The sequence below is a fragment of the Rhinoderma darwinii genome, chromosome 10, assembly GCF_050947455.1.
Source record: "Rhinoderma darwinii isolate aRhiDar2 chromosome 10, aRhiDar2.hap1, whole genome shotgun sequence".
Classification (NCBI taxonomy): domain Eukaryota; kingdom Metazoa; phylum Chordata; class Amphibia; order Anura; family Rhinodermatidae; genus Rhinoderma; species Rhinoderma darwinii.
In genome coordinates, this window is record NC_134696.1 from 62,546,692 (window position 1) to 62,565,717 (window position 19,026).

The window sequence follows — 19,026 nt, forward strand, 5'->3', positions numbered from 1 at the left end:
GTTACCAATGGTTTTCCTGGTGACTGTGGTCCCAGCTGCCTTGAGATCATTAACAAGTTCCCCCGTGTAGTTTTCGGCTGAGCTCTCATCTTCCTCAGGATCAAGGATACCCCACGAGATGAGATTTTGCATGGAGCCCCAGATCGATGTCGATTGACAGTCATTTTGTATGTCTTCCATTTTCTTACTATTGCACCAACAGTTGTCTCCTTTTCACCCAGCGTCTTACTTATGGTTTTGTTGCCCATTCCAGCCTTGTGCAGGTCTATGATCTTGTCCCTGACATCCTTAGAAAGCTCTTTGGTCTTGCCCATGTTGTAGAGGTTAGAGTCAGACTGATTAATTGAGTCTGTGGACAGGAGTCTTTTATACAGGTGACTATTTAAGACAGCTGTCTTTAATGCAGGCACCAAGTTGATTTGGAGCGTGTAACTGGTCTGGAGGAGGCTGAACTCTTAATGGTTGGTAGGGGATCAAATACTTATTTCTCTGTGCACAATGCAAATAAATATATATAATTTTGACTATGTGATTTTCTTTTTTTTTTTTTTTAAATATAATCTATCTCTCACTGGTAAAATTAACCTAGCCTAAAAATTCTAGACTGTTCATGTCTTTGACAGTGGTCAAACTTACAAAATCAGCAAGGGATCAAATACTTATTTCCTTCACTGTTTTAGCTTTATGCTAATGAGTTTCTTAATGCCCAACTGGGTGTGTTTTACTTTTTGACCAAGTGGGCGTTGTGGTGAGAAGTGTATGACGCTGACCAATCAATGACCAATCAGCGTCATACACTTCTCCCCATTCATTTATTCTGCACATAGTGATCCTGCGTTGTTCACTATGTGTAGCCACATACACACACACTAACGTTACTCAATTGTCCTGACAACGAATAGACATTACCTCAAGCCAGGATGGGATGTGTATTCAGAATTATTTTATTTTTTTTAGTTAAATCTCTGTTTATTCCATTTATCACAATTAAAAAAAAAAACAAAACAAAAAAAAACAACAAAGATAGGAAGACATTGCATTTTCTTTTCCATTTGTACTCCGTAACTTTTTTGGTTTGTAACCAGAAGTTTTGGTTTGCAGCCAGAGACCTTACTGGAAAGAGCAGCATAAGTGTGCATTGGTTTCAAGTGTGCAGTGACTTAAGTGTGACTTAAGATTCAGTGACTTTAGAATACATTTTTGCTTGGGGTGTTTAGTGTATTTTTCCCCCCTACAATGGTATACTGATTGTTAAATCCCCTTTAGACACAATGAACTCCATTGTTGCCAATGCTACCCAGTGTACATTCTTTGCCATGTATACTCTCCTTGAACAGTCGTTTGATGGACCATACTGCTGTGCAGGGTGTGTGAGAATTGCCCATTTGGAAGCCCAGATTCTGGATCTAAGTGAGCAACTTTCAACACTGCCAGCATTTGACAACATGGAGAAGAGTTTGCTGCTCACTGAGCAAGCACTCACTTAGGCAGATGCAGGGGAGGATGGTAGCATGGAAGTTCAGGCTCTTGAGGCAGCTAGCTGGGTAACAGTTAGAAGGCTTGGTAGAGGAAAGAGTATCAGGGAGACTAGTCCTGATCTGGAACACCCCAACAAGTTTGCCAAGTTGGTGAATGAGGGGGACATCAGGTCAGGGGTAGAACCACTGCAGCTAGACACCTCCTCTAGCAACCAGGGGAATGTCTGCTCCAATAAGGAGGGGAATGGGAACATAGGAAAGGCTAAACAGGCACTTGTAGTGGGAGACTATTATTAGGGGAACAAATAGGGCAATCTGTCACAAAGTTCGGGAATATCGAACAGTTTGCTGTCTTCCAGGTCCTCGGGTTCAGCATATCACGGATCGGGATGACAGATTGTTGGAAGGGTCTGGTGAAGACCCAGCGGTCATGGTGTACATTGGCACAAATGACAAAGTTAGAGGTAGGTGGAAGGTCCAAAACATTATTTCAGGGACTTGGGTATCAAGCTCAGGGCAAGGACCTCAAATGTAGTATTTTCAGAAATACTGCCTGTACCCCGTGCCTCACCGGAGAAACAGCAGGAGATTAGGGAGGTGAACAAGTGGCTAAAGAATTGGTGTAGGAAGGAGGAGTTTGGGTTCTTGGAGAACTGTCCCGACTTCTCTGTTGACTAGAGACTCTACGGTAGGGATGGGCTGCACTTAAATGGGGAGGGTGCAGCTGTGTTGGGGGAGAAGATGGCTAGAAGGTTGGAGTAGTGTTTAAACTAGGGAATGGGGGGGCAATTGCTGTATAAAAGAGGAAGACAGCGTAGCTAGTGAGCTGGGGATGAAAAATGAACATGGGGTGGAATAGAGGAATGGGTTAGAACAGTTAATAGGAATAAGAAGAAAAGTGGTATGGATAAACATATAAAGTGCATGTTTAACAATGCCAGAAGCCTCAATAACAAGATTGAGGAATTAGAGTTGATAATCCTGGAGGAGAATTGTGACATAGTGGGGATAAGTGAGACATGGCTGGATGATAGATATGACTGGGCTGTTAATATGCAGGGTTACAGTCTGTTTAGAAATGATCGTACTAATAAGAAAGGGGAAGGGGTTTGCTTAGATTTAAAATCCTGCCTAAAGCCCAGCCTGCATGATGATATCTATGAGGGAAATGATCATGTGGAGTCCCTATTGGTGGAAATAAGGGGAGGGAGAAAGAATAATAAAATACGGATAGGGGTTTGTTATAAGCCTCAAAGTATAATAGAAGAAGCAGAAAATCAACAAATAATGCAAATAGATGAGGCAGCAAATCATAATGAGGTCATTATTATGGGGGACTTGAACTACTCTGATGTAAACTGGGGGACAGAAACCTGCAGGTCCAACAAAGGAAACAGGTTTTTGACAATAATTAAGGACAATTACCTTTCACAACTGGTGCAGGGCCCAACATGAGGGGGGCACTTCTAAAGCTAATTTTACCAATAGGATATCAAGTACAGGTTGGGGGTCACCTAGGTAATAGTGAACACAACATAATACATTTTCATGTATCCTATAATAAGATGTTTGGTAGAGTACCTACAAAAACACCAAGCTTCAGAAAGGCCAATTTTCATGGGCTAAGGGATGAACTTAAGGCATAAACAGGGACAATGTAATAAAAAATAAAAATACACAAACTAATTGGGACATTTTTAAAAACCTCTTAAATAGGTCCTGTGAAAAATATATAACTTATCGGAATAAACAAGCCAGAAACAGGATGAAATCGATGTGGTTAAATAAAACAGTAAGGGGGCAATAAATGATAAAAATAAAGTGTTTAAACTACTAAAGCAGGACGGTAGTGACGAGGCATTAATTAATTATAAAGAAAAAAATAAGTTGTGTGAAAGACAAATAAAGGCAGCAAAGATTGAAACAGAGAGACTCGTTGCCAAAGAATGTAGAAATAACCCAAAAATATTTTTCAAATACATAAATAATAAGAAATTAAAAACGGAAAGTGTTGGCCCTCTCAAAAATAGTCTGGGTATAATGGAGGAGGATGAGGAAAAGTCCAATCTATTAAATGCCTTTTTCTCTACTGTATTTACACTTGAAAATCCAATGTCAGATGACATGAATAGGGATAATGTAAATTCTCCATTAACCCCTTCCCTCTTTAGCCACTTTTGACCTTCCTGACAGAGCCTAATTTTTCAAATATGACATGTTTCACTTTATGTGGTAATAACGTCCGAATGCTTTCACCTATCCAAGCGATTCTGAGATTGTTTTCTCGTGACACATTGGACTTTATGTTACTGGCAAAATTTGCTCGATACGTTCAGTATTTAATTGTGAAAAACACCAAATTTTAGGGAAAAATTGCAAAAATTTGTATTTTTCTCAATTTAAATGTATCTGCCTGTAAGACAGGCAGTTATAGCACACAAAATTGTTGCTAATTAACATCCCCATATGTCTACTTTAGGTTGGCATCGTTTTTTGAACATCCTTTTATTTTTCCAGGACGTTACAAGGCTTAGAACTTTAGCAGCAACTGCTCACATGTTCAAGAAAATTTCAAAAGGCTATTTGTATAGGGACCAGTTCAGTTGTGAAGTGTCTTTGAGGGCCTTATATATTAGAAACTCCCAATAAGTCACCCCATTTTAAAAACTGCACCCTTCAAAGTATTCAAAACAGCATTTATAAAGTTTCTTAACCCTTTAGACGTTTCACAGGAATTAAAGCAAAGTAGAGGTGAAATTTACAAATTTTGTTTTTTTTTGCAGAAATTCCTATTTAATCCATTTGTTTTGTAACACAGAAGGTTTTACCAGAAAAATGCAACTCAATATTTATTGCCCAGATTCTGCAGTTTTTAGAAATATCCCACATGTGGCCCTAGCGTGCTACTGGACTGAAGCACCAGCCTCAGAAGCAAAGGGGCACTTAGTGGATTTTGGGGCCATATTTTTATTAGAATATATTTTAGGCACCATGTCAGGTTTGAAGGGCTCTTGCGGTGCCAAAACAGTGGAAATCCCCCAAAGTGACCCCATTTAGGAAACTACACACCTCAAGGAAATTATCTAGGGGTATAGTGAGCATTTTGACCCCACAGGTTTTTTGCAAAAATTATTGGAAGTAGGTCCTGAAAATAAAAATCTTTTCTCATTTCTACAAGGACCGAATGAGAAAAAGCACTGCAAAATTTGTAAAGCAATTTCTCCCGAGTAAAACAATACCCCACATATGGTAATAAACTGTTTGGACACACAGCAGGGCTTATAAGGGAAAGAGCGCTATTTGGCTTTTGGAGATCACATTTAGCAGGAATGGTTTGCGGAGGCCATGTCGCATTTGCAAAGCCCCTGAGGGGACAAAACAATGAAAACGACCAAAAAGTGACTCCATTTAGGAAACTACACCCCTTGAGGAATTCATCTAGGGGTGTAGTGAGCATTTTGACCCCACAGGTGTTTCATAGAATTTATTAGAATTGGGCAGTGAAAATAAAAACAATCCTTTTTCTTTAATAAGATGTAGCTTTAGATCAACATTTTTCATTTTCTCAACAAATAAAGGAAAAAAAGAACCCCAAAATTTATAAAGCATTTTCTCCCGAGTACAGCAATACTCCATATGTGGTCATAAACTGCTGTTTGAGCACACGGCAGGGCTCAGAAGGGACGGAGCGCCATTTGGAGTGCAGATTTTGCTGGATTGGTTTCTGGGCACCTGTGGGACCAAAACAGTGGAAACCCCCCAAAAGTGACCACATTTTAGAAACTACACCCCTCAATGCATTCACCTAGGGGTTTAGTGAGCATGTTAACCCTGCAGGTGTTTTGTAGAAATTAGTGTGCAGAGTGGAAATGGGATTTTTTTCCATAGATATGCCAATATGTGCTGCCCAGCTTGTGCCACCATAACAAGACAGCTCTAATTATTATGCGGTGTTTTAGAAACACCCTACATGTGACCCTAAACTTTTGCCTGGACATTCGACCAGGCTCAGGAGTGAAAGAGTACCATGTAAAATTATTGGTTCACAATTGCAGAGGCTCAGATGTGAAATAATAAAAAGAAAGTGACCCCATTTTGGAAACTACACCCCTCAAGGCATTTATTAAGGGGTGTAATGAGCATTTTCACCCCACATTTCTTTTCCATAAATGAATGCGCTGCGGATGGTGCAAATTAAAAATTCATATTTTTCCCTAAAATATGCAATTTCAGTGGCAAATATGTCGTGCCCAGCTTATGCCACTGGAGACACCCACCCCAAAAATTGTTAAAAGGGTTCTCCCGGGTATGGCGATGCCATATATGTAGAAGGAAACTGCTGTTTGGGCACGCTGTATGGTTAATTTGGCTTTTAGAGAGCGGATTTTGCTTGGTAATAGATTTGTTTGAGTATTGCTGGTGTTTTCGTTTATAATGTGGGGGTACATGTAAACTGGCCAGAGTATATCAGGGGCATAGTCAGGTGGTATAATAATGGGGTAAAAAAAACAATATAATGATCCATAGATGTGTGTTACGTTGTGAAGCAATCCTTTCTGCACAGGCCGGTGTCGCACTGATATATGGCGTCCTTTCTTATGCCCCTTTTGGTCCACACTCCGCACCTTTGCAGTTTGGGGAATTTTGCTGGGAAGTGTTGTCCTGGTATAATACGGGCGCCCTCGCTTCAAGCAGATATGTTTGGGCCCTCCACTTCCTGGTTCCCTAATTTTAGGCCTTTGATAAATCGCCTCTTGAAACAGAAAATAAGTTGCCCTCGGGCTGCACAACTGCATATTTTTTATTACCTGACTTATTGGAGCCTTAACTAATTTTATATTTTCATAGACGTAGTGATATGAGGGCTGTTTTTTTGCGGGACGAGCTGTAGTTATTATTGGTACAATTTTGGGGTACATGCGACTTTTTTGATCACCTTTTATCCTATTTTTTGGGAGGCCAGATAAGCAAAAAAACGCAATTCTGGCATAGTTTTTTTAGTTTTCTTTATACAACGTTCACCACGCGTTATAAATTAAATGTTACCTTTATTCTGCGGGCCAGTCCGATTCCGCGATACCTAATTTATAGCACTTTTTTATGTTTCACAACAAAACCCCGTGCAAAACGCACAATAAAATTACTTTTGTAAAAAGAATGTATTTTTTCTGTTGCCAAGTTGTCAGAACCATAACTTTTTAACTTTTTCATCGACGGGGCTGTATGAGGGCTTGTTTTTTGAAAGATGAGCTATAGTTTTTATAGGTACCTTTTTTGGATACGTGCGACTTTCTGATTACTTTTTATTTCAATATTTGTAGGGCAAAGTGACCGAAAAACAGAAACTCTGGTATAGTTTTTTACAGTTTTTTTTTACGCTGTTCACCACGTGCAATAAATAATATAACATTTTTATACCTCAGGTTGTTACGGTCACATATGGTTTATTTATTTTTTTCAATAATAAAGGAACAGAGCGATAGTGTTTTATTTTATTAATTGAAACTTTTATTTTTTCACTTTTTTTTACACTTTTTTTACACTTTTTTTCAAGTCCCACTAGGGGAATTAAAGGTCCAACTGTCAGATTATTTTTTTCTAATACATTGGGCTACCTACGTAGTGCAATGTATTAGATCTGTCAGTTATTCACTGACAGTAAGCCGATTAGGCTTCGCCTCCCGGCGGGGCCTAATCGTCTTCTGTAATGGCAGAGCAGGAGGCCATTGTGTCTCCTGTTGCCATAGCAGCAGTCGACAGTCCTGATTGCCTGTCAGGGCTGGCGATCTGCTAGCAACCGCTAAGATCCAGTGAAGTTTTCCGTGCTAGGCAGACCGGGAGGCCAGTATTAGGCCTCCGGTTGCCATTGCAGTCACCGGAACACTGGCGATTTCACGGCTGGGGTTCCGATGAGCTGCAAACACATTAAATGTAGCGATCGCGTTTGAGCACTGCATTTAAGGGGTTAATGGCGGGGATTGAAGCTAATTTCGGTTAGATACCGCTGACATCCGCCATTTGGCATATGATACAGCAAAATGCGGGAAGCACTAGCTTTCCATGGCATACGTCAAATGTCGGGAAGGGGTTAAATGTCAGCTGCTTAACCCAGCAAGAAGTACAGCGCCACCTTAAAAACACTAAAATAGACAAATCACCGGGTCCAGATAGTATACACCCCCGCGTTCTGCAGAAATTAAGTACCGTGGTAGACAGACCCTTATTTCTGATGTTTAAGGATTCTATCATGACTGGGTCTGTTCCAGAGGACTAGCACATAGCAAATGTGGTGCCAATATTCAAAATGGGGTCAAAAAGTGAGCCCAGGAAATATAGACCTGTAAGTTTAACCTCCATTGTAGGTAATATATTTGAGGGTTTTCTAAAAGATGATATTCTCGAGAATCTCAATGCAAATAAACTGTTAAAGGGAATGTGTTGCCAGAAAAACATGTTTTTTTTTTAAAAATTAAACATTTAGTGTGTGGGTGATTAAACATTGTTCAAATTTTTTTTTTTTTTTTGGCACGAGCCAGGAAATATTATAAATTATTTCTAATTTATAATACTACCCATTTTTGGTCACTAGATGGGGCTGTTCCCAAAATTGCAGCATTGCAACATTGGGTTAAAAGCCCTCGCTCTAGTGAGTTCTCAGCATCCCCCCCTCCTTTATCTGGCTAGTGCCGGGATAAACGAGGGGTTTGAAAGGTTTAACCTCCTACACTGTGTGTCGCCATTTTTTGAGGTAACCCACAGTGTAGTAGGTTTACATACAGTAGTAAACACACACAAACACTAACATACATTGAAATCTCTTACCTGCTCCTGCCGCCGCGGCTCCCTCCGGCCCGTCCGCTCCGTTTGCTGCCGCTGTTCCATGTGCACAAGTCCGGAAGCCGCGACCGGAAGTAGTAATATTACTGTCCGGCCGCGACTTCCGGTCCACAGGAAAATGGCGCCGGACGGCGCCAATTTCGAATAGGACTGTGTGGGAGCGGCGCATGCGCAGTTCCCACACAGACGCCGTACACGGCAGTCAATGGGACGGGAGCCGTTCGCAGTCCCTATGGGACTGTGGCTGCCGTATTCCATGTCTGTGTGTGTCGTTAATCGACACACACAGAAATGGAACAAAAAATGGCAGCCCCCATAGGGAAGAAAAAGTGTAAAAATAAGAAAAAGTAAAACACAAACACACAAATGAATAAAAACGTTTTTATTAAAGCACTAACATCTTTAACATATAAAAAAATTATTTGCGATGACACTGTTCCTTTAATGCAGCATCAGCATGGGTTTATGAGGGATCGGTCCTGTCAAACCAATCTGATTATCTTCTATGAGGAGGTAAATTCTAGACTGGACCTGGGTAAGGCTGTGGATGTGATGTATCTAGACTTTTCAAAGGTGCTTGATGCTGTGCCTCATAAAATGTTGGTATATAAAATGGGAGTGCTGGGACTGGGGGAAAATATGTGTTATTGGGTTAACAACTGGCTCAGTGATAGAAAACAGTTATTAATCGTACATCCTCAGAGTGGGTCGCAGTTACCAGTGGGGTTACACAGGGGTCAGTATTGGGCATTTTTTTAAAAATTTGTTTATAAATGACCTTATAAGGTGTTTACTGTGAGAGCAGTGAGACTATGGAACTCTCTGCCACAGGATGTTGTGGTGGTTGATTCTTTGAACAAGTTTAAGAAGGGCTTGATGCCTTTCTTGAAAAATATAATATTACAAGTTATGAGTTCTAGATTCTATAGTTGGGATGTTGATTGAAGGATTTATTCTGATTTCCATATTTGGAGTCAGAGATATTTTTCCCCTAATGAGGCAATTGGCATCAACATCATGGGGGTTTAGCCTTCTTCTGGATTAATACGGTGGATTATAGGTTGGACTTGATTGACCTGTGTCTTTTTTCAACCTTATCAACTATGTAACTATGTAACTATCTACCCACCTATCCCCATATATTTCTCCATTTACCAGTAACACAGGAAAAAAAAAGACAAAATATAAATATATAGAATTTCCTTATTTTTGAAAGAAAAGCACAGTTTTTTTCAATGTAGATAATATTAAATTAATCAGAAATACACTCTATACATTGTTAATGTGCTTAATGACTATTCTAGCTGCAAACGTCTGGTTTTTAATGCAATATCTACATAGGTGTATAGAGGCCCATTTCCAGCAACCATCACTCCAGTGTTCTAATGGTTCATTGTGTTTGCTAACTGTGTTAGAAGGCTAATGGATGATTAGAAAACACTTGAAAACCCTTGTGCAATTATGTTAGCACCGCTGTAAACAGTTTTGCTGTTTAGAGGAGCTATAAAACTGACCTTCCTTTGAGCTAGTTGAGATTCTGGAGCATTACATTTGTGGGTTCGATTAAACTCTCCAAATTTCTAGAAAAAGAGAGCTTTCATGTGAATCTCGACAGTCTATTCTTGATCTTAGAAATAAAGGCTATTCCATGCGAGAAATTGCCAAGAAACTGAAGATTTCCTACAACGGTGTGTACTACTCCCTTCAGAGGACAGCACAAACAGGCTCTAACCAGAGTAGAAAGAGAAGTGGGAGGCCCCACTGCACAACTGAGCAACAAAACAAGTACATTAGAGTCTCTAGTTTGAGAAATAGACGCCTCACAGGTCCTCAACAGGCAGCTTCATTAAATAGTACCCGCAAAACGCCAGTGTCAACATCTACAATGAAGAGGCGACTCCGGGATGCTGGCTTTCAGGGCAGAGTGGCAAAGAAAAAGCCATATCTGAGACTGGCTAATAAAAGGAAAAGATTAATATGGGCAAAAGCACACAGACATTGGACAGAGGAAGATTGAAAAAAAGTGTTATGGACAGGCGAATCGAAGTTTGAGGTGTTTGGATCACACAGAAGAACATTTGAACAAATCTGAGGGTACAGCTGTAGCCTTTGTAAAATATAAAGAGCTTAATAAAATCTGTAAAAAGATAATAAAATCAGCAAAAACACAAAATGAAAGGCAGGTGGCCAAGGATAGTAAAACAAATCCTAAAAAATTTTTCAAGCATATAAATGCAAAAAAGACAAGGTCTGAACATGTAGGACCCTTAGATAGTGGTAATGGGGAGTTGGTCACAGGGGATCAAGAGAAGGCAGAGTTACTAAATGGGTTCTTCCACTCTGTATATACAACAGAAGAAAGAGCAGCTGATGTAGCCGCTGCCAGAGCTGTTAATATATCAGTTGATATACTGAATTGGATGAATGTAGATATGGTGCAAGCTAAATTAAATAAAATAAACGTACACAAGGCCCCGGGACCAGATGGGCTACACCGTAGAGTTCTTAAGGAGCTTAGTTCAGTTATTTCTGTCCCCCTCTTCATAATATTTGAGAGTTGTGGTCAATGATTCCTACTCTGAATGGTCCCCGGTTATAAGTGGTGTACCCCAGGGTTCAGTCCTGGGACCACTATTATTCAACTTATTTATTAATGATATAGAGGATGGGATTAATAGCACTATTTCTATTTTTGCAGATGACACCAAGCTATGCAATATAGTTCAGACTATGGAAGATGTTTGTGAATTGCAGGCAGATTTAAACAAACTAAGTGTTTGGGCGTCCACTTGGCAAATTAAGTTTAATGTAGATAAATGTAAAGTTATGCACCTGGGTACGAACAACCTGCATGCATCATATGTCCTAGGGGGAGCTACACTGGGGGAGTCACTTGTTGAGAAGGATCTGGGTGTACTTGTAAATCATAAACTAAATAACAGCATGCAATGTCAATCAGCTGCTTCAAAGGCCAGCAAAATATTGTCGTGTATCAAAAGAGGCATGGACTCGCGGGACAGGGATGTAATATTACCACTTTACAAAGCATTAGTGAGGCCTCATCTAGAATATGCAGTCCAGTTCTGGGCTCCAGTTCATAGAAAGGATGCTCTGGAGTTGGAAAAAATACAAAGAAGAGCAACGAAGCTAATAAGGGGCATGGAGAATCTAAGCTATGAGAAAAGATTAAAAGAACTAAACCTATTTAGCTTTGAGAAAAGACGACTAAGGGGGGACATGATTAACTTATATAAATATATTAATGGCACATACAAAAAATATGGTGAAATCCTGTTCCATGTAAAACCCCCTCAAACAACAAGGGGGCACTCCCTCCGTCTGGAAAAAGAAAGGTTCAACCTGCAGAGGCGACAAGCCTTCTTTACTGTGAGAACGGTGAATTTATGGAATAGCCTACCGCAGGAGCTGGTCACAGCAGGGGCAGTAGATGGCTTCAAAAAAGGCTTAGATAATTTCCTTGTAAAGGATCTGCCAGGCACAGCTTCGGAGTTAACGCCTATAGATAATCAGTCTGCACCTGCTTCTATGTCTGTGAGACTGACTCCATCTTCCACCACTCAGGGTGGCAGGCTTAGGAGTGGGAGAACCTATCACAGCCTGGCCAGACGGAGCTAGCTCCCTCCCTCTGTCTATTTATACCTGCTTTTCCTGTTCCTCCTTTGCTTGTGATTCTTCCCGTTTGGTTTCCTGGCCCTGCTGCAGCTTCTTGCACTTTGTTCTTTCCTCCTGGTTTGACTCGGCTTGTTTACTACTCTCCTGCTCTGCGTGTGGCACCTCGTACTCTCCTGGTTTGACTCGGCTTGTTCACTTCTCTTGTTGCTCACGGTGTTGCCGTGGGCAACTGCCCCTTTCTCCCCCTAGCTCTGTGTACCCTTGTCTGTTTGTCTGTCGTGCACTTATTGAGCTTAGGGACCGTCGCCCAGTTGTACCCCGTTGCCTAGGGCGGGTCGTTGCAAGTAGGCAGGGACTGAGTGGCGGGTAGATTAGGGCTCACTTGTCTGTCTCCCCACCCCCGTCATTACATAATCACAAGCCATACCTAGTCTACCCTGGTCCCTGACACCACTATGGACCCCCTTGAGACCCTGGCTCAGCAAATGCAGGGCCTCTCCCTACAGGTCCAGGCCCTGGCTCAGAGGGTCAACCAGCCTGATGCTATCATGGTAGTCCCCCTCACCTCACCTCTTGAACCCCACCTCAAGTTGCCCGACCGGTTCTCAGGGGACCGGAAGACTTTTCTCTCCTTTCGGGAGAGTTGTAGGCTCTATTTTCGTTTAAAGCCCCACTCCTCAGGTTCTGAGAGCCAGCGGGTGGGTATAATTATGTCCCGGCTCCAGGAAGGGCCCCAAGAATGGGCCTTCTCCTTGGCTCCTGACGCCCCTGAACTTTCCTCCGTTGATCTTTTCTTTTCTGCTCTCGGACTCATCTATGACGAGACTGACAAGACTGCTTTTGCCAATAGTCAGCTGGTGACCTTACGTCAGGGTAAGAGACCTGTTGAGGAGTATTGCTCTGACTTTAGGAAGTGGTGCGTAGCTTCTCGGTGGAATGACCCTGCCTTAAGGTGCCAGTTTAGGTTGGGTCTGTCGAACGCCCTGAAAGATCTGCTAGTTAGTTATCCCTCTTCTGACTCCCTAGACCAGGTTATGGCTTTAGCGGTACGACTTGACCGACGTCTCAGGGAACGACGACTTGAACGTTTTGATGTTTTCTCCTCTGACTCCCCCATGATGCCTCCCGAGGTTCCGTTGCTTCGTTCCTCCCCGGAAGACTCGGAGGTACCTATGCAACTCGGGGCCTCCGTGTCCCCCCAACAACGTAGAGATTTCCGCAGGAAGAATGGTCTCTACTTCTACTGTGGGGATGACAAGCATCAAGTGAACAACTGTCCTAAGCGTAAGAAAACAGCCGGAGAACTTCCGCGCCTAAGTGATCATCGGGGAGGTCACTTTGGCGCACAGGTATTTCCCGTAAATATGGAACATAATAAAATCTTGCTTCCCTTTCAATTCTCTTTTGGTGGTAGGTCTGCTACCGGCAGTGCCTTCATGGATTCAGGGTCTTCTGCTAATATCATGTCTGTGGAATTTGCTATGTCTCTAGCTATGCCTTTGATTGATTTGCCTAAACCTGTCCCGGTAGTGGGTATCGACTCCACTCCTCTTGCTAATGGTTATTTTACACAGCATACCCCTGTTTTTGAACTCCTTGTTGGCTCTATGCATTTGGAGCAGTGCTCTGTACTGTTAATGCAGGGATTATCGTCCGATTTGGTTTTAGGCCTTCCCTGGTTGCAGTTGCATAATCCCACGTTTGACTGGAATTCTGGGGACCTTACCAAGTGGGGTAATGAATGCTTGACGTCATGTTTTTCTGTTAATTCTATTTCTCCCCCTGAGGAGGTGAACACGCTACCTGAGTTTGTTCAGGACTTCGCCGATGTTTTCTCTAAGGAGGCCTCCGAAGTGTTACCTCCTCATAGAGAATATGATTGCGCAATCAATTTGGTACCAGGAGCTAAGCTCCCTAAGGGTAGGATATTTAATCTCTCTTGTCCCGAACGTGAAGCCATGAGAGAGTATATCCAGGAATGCCTGGCCAAGGGTTACATTCGCCCCTATACTTCTCCGGTAGGTGCTGGCTTCTTCTTCGTAGGGAAGAAGGATGGTGGTCTTAGGCCATGCATTGACTACCGAAGCTTGAATAAGGTCACTGTAAGGAACCAGTATCCCCTTCCTCTGATTCCTGATCTCTTTAATCAGGTTCAGGGGGCCCAATGGTTCTCTAAGTTTGATCTACGGGGAGCGTATAACCTTATCCGCATCAAAGAGGGGGATGAGTGGAAGACTGCGTTTAACACGCCCGAAGGTCATTTAGAATACCTCGTCATGCCCTTTGGGTTGTGTAATGCTCCCGCGGTCTTCCAGAATTTTATAAATGAGATTTTAAGAGACTACCTGGGGGTATTTCTTGTAGTGTACCTTGATGACATACTTGTGTTTTCCAAGGACTGGTCCTCCCACATTGAGCATGTCAGGAAGGTGCTCCAGGTCCTTCGAGAAAACAAACTGTTTGCGAAGACCGAAAAATGTGTGTTTGGGGTGCAGGAGATACCATTTTTGGGCCAAATCCTCACTCCTCATGAATTCTGCATGGACCCTGCCAAGGTTCAGGCTGTGGCGGAATGGGTCCAACCTGCCTCCCTGAAGGCGTTACAGTGCTTCCTGGGGTTCGCTAATTATTACAGGAGGTTTATTGCTAACTTCTCGGTCATCGCTAAGCCTCTTACGGATCTCACTCGCAAAGGTGCTGATCTCCTCCACTGGCCTCCTGAAGCTGTCCCGGATTTTGAGGTCCTTAAGAAGTGCTTTATCTCGGCCCCGGTGCTGGTTCAGCCCAACCAAATGGAGCCATTTATCGTGGATGTTGACGCGTCCGAGGTGGGAGTGGGGGCTGTCTTGTCCCAGGGTACCAGGTCCCTCACCCATCTCCGTCCCTGTGCCTACTTCTCCAGGAAGTTTTCACCCACTGAGAGTAACTATGATATTGGCAACCGCGAACTCTTAGCCATTAAATGGGCATTTGAAGAGTGGCGCCACTTCCTGGAGGGGGCTAGGCACCAGGTAACGGTCCTTACCGACCACAAGAATCTGGTTTTCCTAGAATCTGCCCGGAGGCTAAACCCGAGACAAGCTCGTTGGGCGTTATTTTTTACCAGATTCAACTTTGTGGTTACCTATAGGGCTGGGTCTAAAAATGTTAAGGCTGATGCACTGTCACGTAGCTTCATGGCCAGCCCTCCTTCGGAGGAAGATCCTGCTTGTATTTTGCCTCCAGGTATAATCATTTCCGCTATTGATTCTGATTTAGTCTCTGAAATTGCGGCTGATCAAGGTTCAGCTCCAGGGAGCCTTCCTGAGAACAAGCTGTTTGTTCCCATGCAATTCCGGCTAAGGGTACTTAGGGAAAATCATGACTCTGCACTATCTGGCCATCCAGGCATCCTGGGTACCAAGCACCTCATTGCCAGAAACTATTGGTGGCCTGGGTTGCCTAAAGACGTTAAGGCCTACGTCGCCGCTTGTGAAGTTTGTGCTAGGTCCAAGACTCCCAGGTCCCGACCAGCGGGCTTACTATGTTCTTTGCCCATTCCCCAGAGACCTTGGACCCATATCTCCATGGATTTTATCACCAATTTGCCTCCATCTCAAGGCAAGTCGGTGGTGTGGGTTGTAGTAGACCGCTTCAGTAAGATGTGCCATTTTGTGCCCCTCAAGAAACTACCCAATGCTAAGACGTTAGCTACCTTGTTTGTCAAACACATCCTGCGTCTCCATGGGGTCCCTGTCAATATTGTTTCTGATAGAGGGGTACAATTTGTTTGATTGTTTTGGAGAGCTTTCTGTAAAAAGTTGGAGATTGATCTGTCCTTCTCCTCTGCCTTCCATCCTGAAACTAATGGCCAAACTGAGAGGACTAATCAGTCTCTAGAACAATATTTAAGGTGTTTTATCTCTGACTGTCAATATGATGGGGTCTCATTCTTTCCCCTCGCCGAATTTTCCTTTAATAACCAGGTCAGTAACTCGTCAGGGGTCTCCCCCTTTTTCTGTAATTTTGGGTTTAATCCATGGTTCTCTTCCGTTTCACCTGGTAGTTCCAACAATCCCGAGGTAGAGGTCGTTCATCGAGAACTGTGCACAGTCTGGGCTCAGGTTCAGAAGAACCTAGAGGCGTCCCAGAGCATACAAAAAACTCAGGCAGATAGAAAACGTTCTACTAACCCTTTGTTTATGGTCGGGGATCTGGTGTGGCTATCGTCTGAAAATTTGCGCCTTAAGGTCCTGTCCAAGAAGTTTTCTCCCCGGTTTATAGGGCCATACAAGGTCATTGAAGTCCTCAATCCTGTCTCCTTCCGACTGGAGTTGCCCCCATCTTTTCGAGTACACGACGTGTCCCATGCCTCCCTCCTTAAATGCTGCTCCCCGTCCTTGGCTCCCTCGAGGAAACCTCTGGTCCCTGTTCTCACCCCTGAGGGGGCAGAATTCGAGGTGGCCAAGATTGTGGACAGCAGGATGGTCCAAGGCTCCCTCCAGTACCTGGTCCATTGGAGAGGATACGGGCCTGAGGAGAGGACTTGGGTACCCGCTCGGGATGTTCACGCTGGGATATTGGTCAGGAGGTTTCACCTTCGTTTCCCCAGTAAACCAGGTCCACTTATAAAGGGTCCGGTGGCCCCTCATAAAAGGGGGGGTACTGTAAAGGATCTGCCAGGCACAGCTTCGGGGTTAACGCACACTAACAGTAACACTAACACTAACATTATCTAATCAGTCTGCACCTGCTTCTATGTCTGTGAGACTGACTCCATCTTCCACCACTCAGGGTGGCAGGCTTAGGAGTGGGAGAACCTATCACAGCCTGACCAGACGGAGCTAGCTCCCGCCCTCTGTCTATTTATACCTGCCTTTCCTGTTCCTCCTTTGCTTGTGATTCTTCTCGTTTGGTTTCCTGGCCCTGCTGCAGCTTCTTGTACTTTGTCCTTGCTTCATATTGACCCCGGCTTGCTGACTACTCTCCTGCTCTGCGTTTGGTACCTCGTTCACTCCTGGTTTGACTCGGCTTGTTCACTACTCTCCTGCTCTGCGTTTGGCACCTCGTACTCTCCTGGTTTGACTCGGCTTGTTCACTTCTCTTGTTGCTCACGGAGTTGCCGTGGGCAACTGCCCCTTTCTCCCCCTAGCTCTGTATACCCTTGTCTGTTTGTCTGTTGTGCACTTATTGAGCGTAGGGACCGTCACCCAGTTGTACCCCGTCGCCTAGGGCGGGTCGTTGCAAGTAGGCAGGGACTGAGTGGCGGGTAGATTAGGGCTCACTTGTCTGTCTCCCCACCCCCGTCATTACATTCCTAGTACAAAAGAATATTAGCTCCTATGTGTAGAAATTTTTTACTTCCCCTTTCCCATCTCTTGGTTGAACTTGATGGACATGTGTTTTTTTTCAACCGTACAAACTATGTAACTATGTAAAAAAAAAATTGTGAGACGCAGAACAACTGAAAAGATGCTGGAAGAGTGCCTGACGCCATCTGTCAAGCATGGTGGAGGTAATGTGATGGTCTGGGGTTGCTTTGGTGCTGGTAAAGTGGGAGATTTGTACAAGGTAAAAGGGATTTTGAATAAGGAAGGCTATCACTCCATTTTGCAACGCCATGCCATACCCTGTGGACAGCGCTTGATTGGAGCCAATTTGATCCTACAACAGGACAATGACCCAAAGCACACCTCCAAATTATGCAAGAATTATTTAGGGAAGAAGCAGGCAGCTGGTATTCTATCTGTAATGGAGTGGCCAGCGCAGTCACCAGATCTCAACTCCATAGAGCTGTTGTGGGAGCAGCTTGACCATATGGTATGCAAGAAGTGCCCATCAAGCCAATCCAACTTGTGGGAGGGGCTTCTTGAAGCATGGGGTCAAATTTCTCCCGATTACCTCAGCAAATTAACAGCTAGAATGCCAAAGGTCTGCAATGCTGTAATTGCTGCAAATGGAGCATTCTTTGACGAAAGCAAAGTTTGAAGAAGAAAATTATTATTTCAAATAAAAATCATTATTTCTAACCTTGTCAATATATATATAAAAAAAAGAGGGATTAACGTTTAGATATCTCTTCCCCTCTTGACCACTTGGGTTCTTTTTAGCCACAATGACCACATTTTGTTGAATTTTTCCAATTAACACCTCAATATTTCCATTACCCTTTCATATCAAATTGATGTTCCCACAATTTCACCATAGGCAGCCTTTCGACCTTCCAGTTTTTCCTCATTATGGGTCTCCTAACCATCATTAGAGCCTTTAAACCTGCCATACAATATTTCCTAGGACCCTGTATTTTTATTTTACTCCCAATTATACAATCAACTGGGTCCTTTGGTATTTAAAGATTATAAATTTCGTCCATTCTATGAATTATATCGGTCCAATAACTATGCAATCTGGGACATCTCCATACCATATATATTCTATCCGCATTTATAGTTTTACATCTGAGACATGCAAAGTAATTCTTTTTTCCAAACCTATTTAACATTTTTGGAGTGTAGTATACCATATGTATATTGAGGAGGTGGGACACCCTATATGACCCATATTGGACCCATATTTGATTATTTTAGGGATCATCTGCAATGCATTCAGTCATTGTTCTGGGTTAAGTAATCCATCACTCTCTTCCATTTACAAAAATTCTGATGTAGAGTCCCTTTGTCTGTGATAATTTTGTAAAATCTTGGCATCAGTCCCTTTTTTACACATTCACTACGCATAACTTTTAATAAAGGGTGCTCTAGTTTCTATCATTTATGTGAGGTGCGATTGCGATTCCCAACTGAAAATAATAATATAAATCGTCTTAAATAGAACCTGTCACTAGGTCATATAAGTTAAAGTTACCTGAAAAGCGCTGTCTTCCCGTTTTTGGTGAGTTTTTTTCTTTCCCTGGACCCTACCATTACAGAGACATGGCCTATTGTTGTGTTGACTTTCTATAGGCTAATTTGCTGTAGTTCAACATTGGGGCATGAACAACCCTCAAGCTGCTGATTGGTTATCATCAGATACAGGTTAGCTAGTTCCATCTTGGAAGAATGATGGTAGTTCATGCCCCTTGACTAACCACAGCAAATTA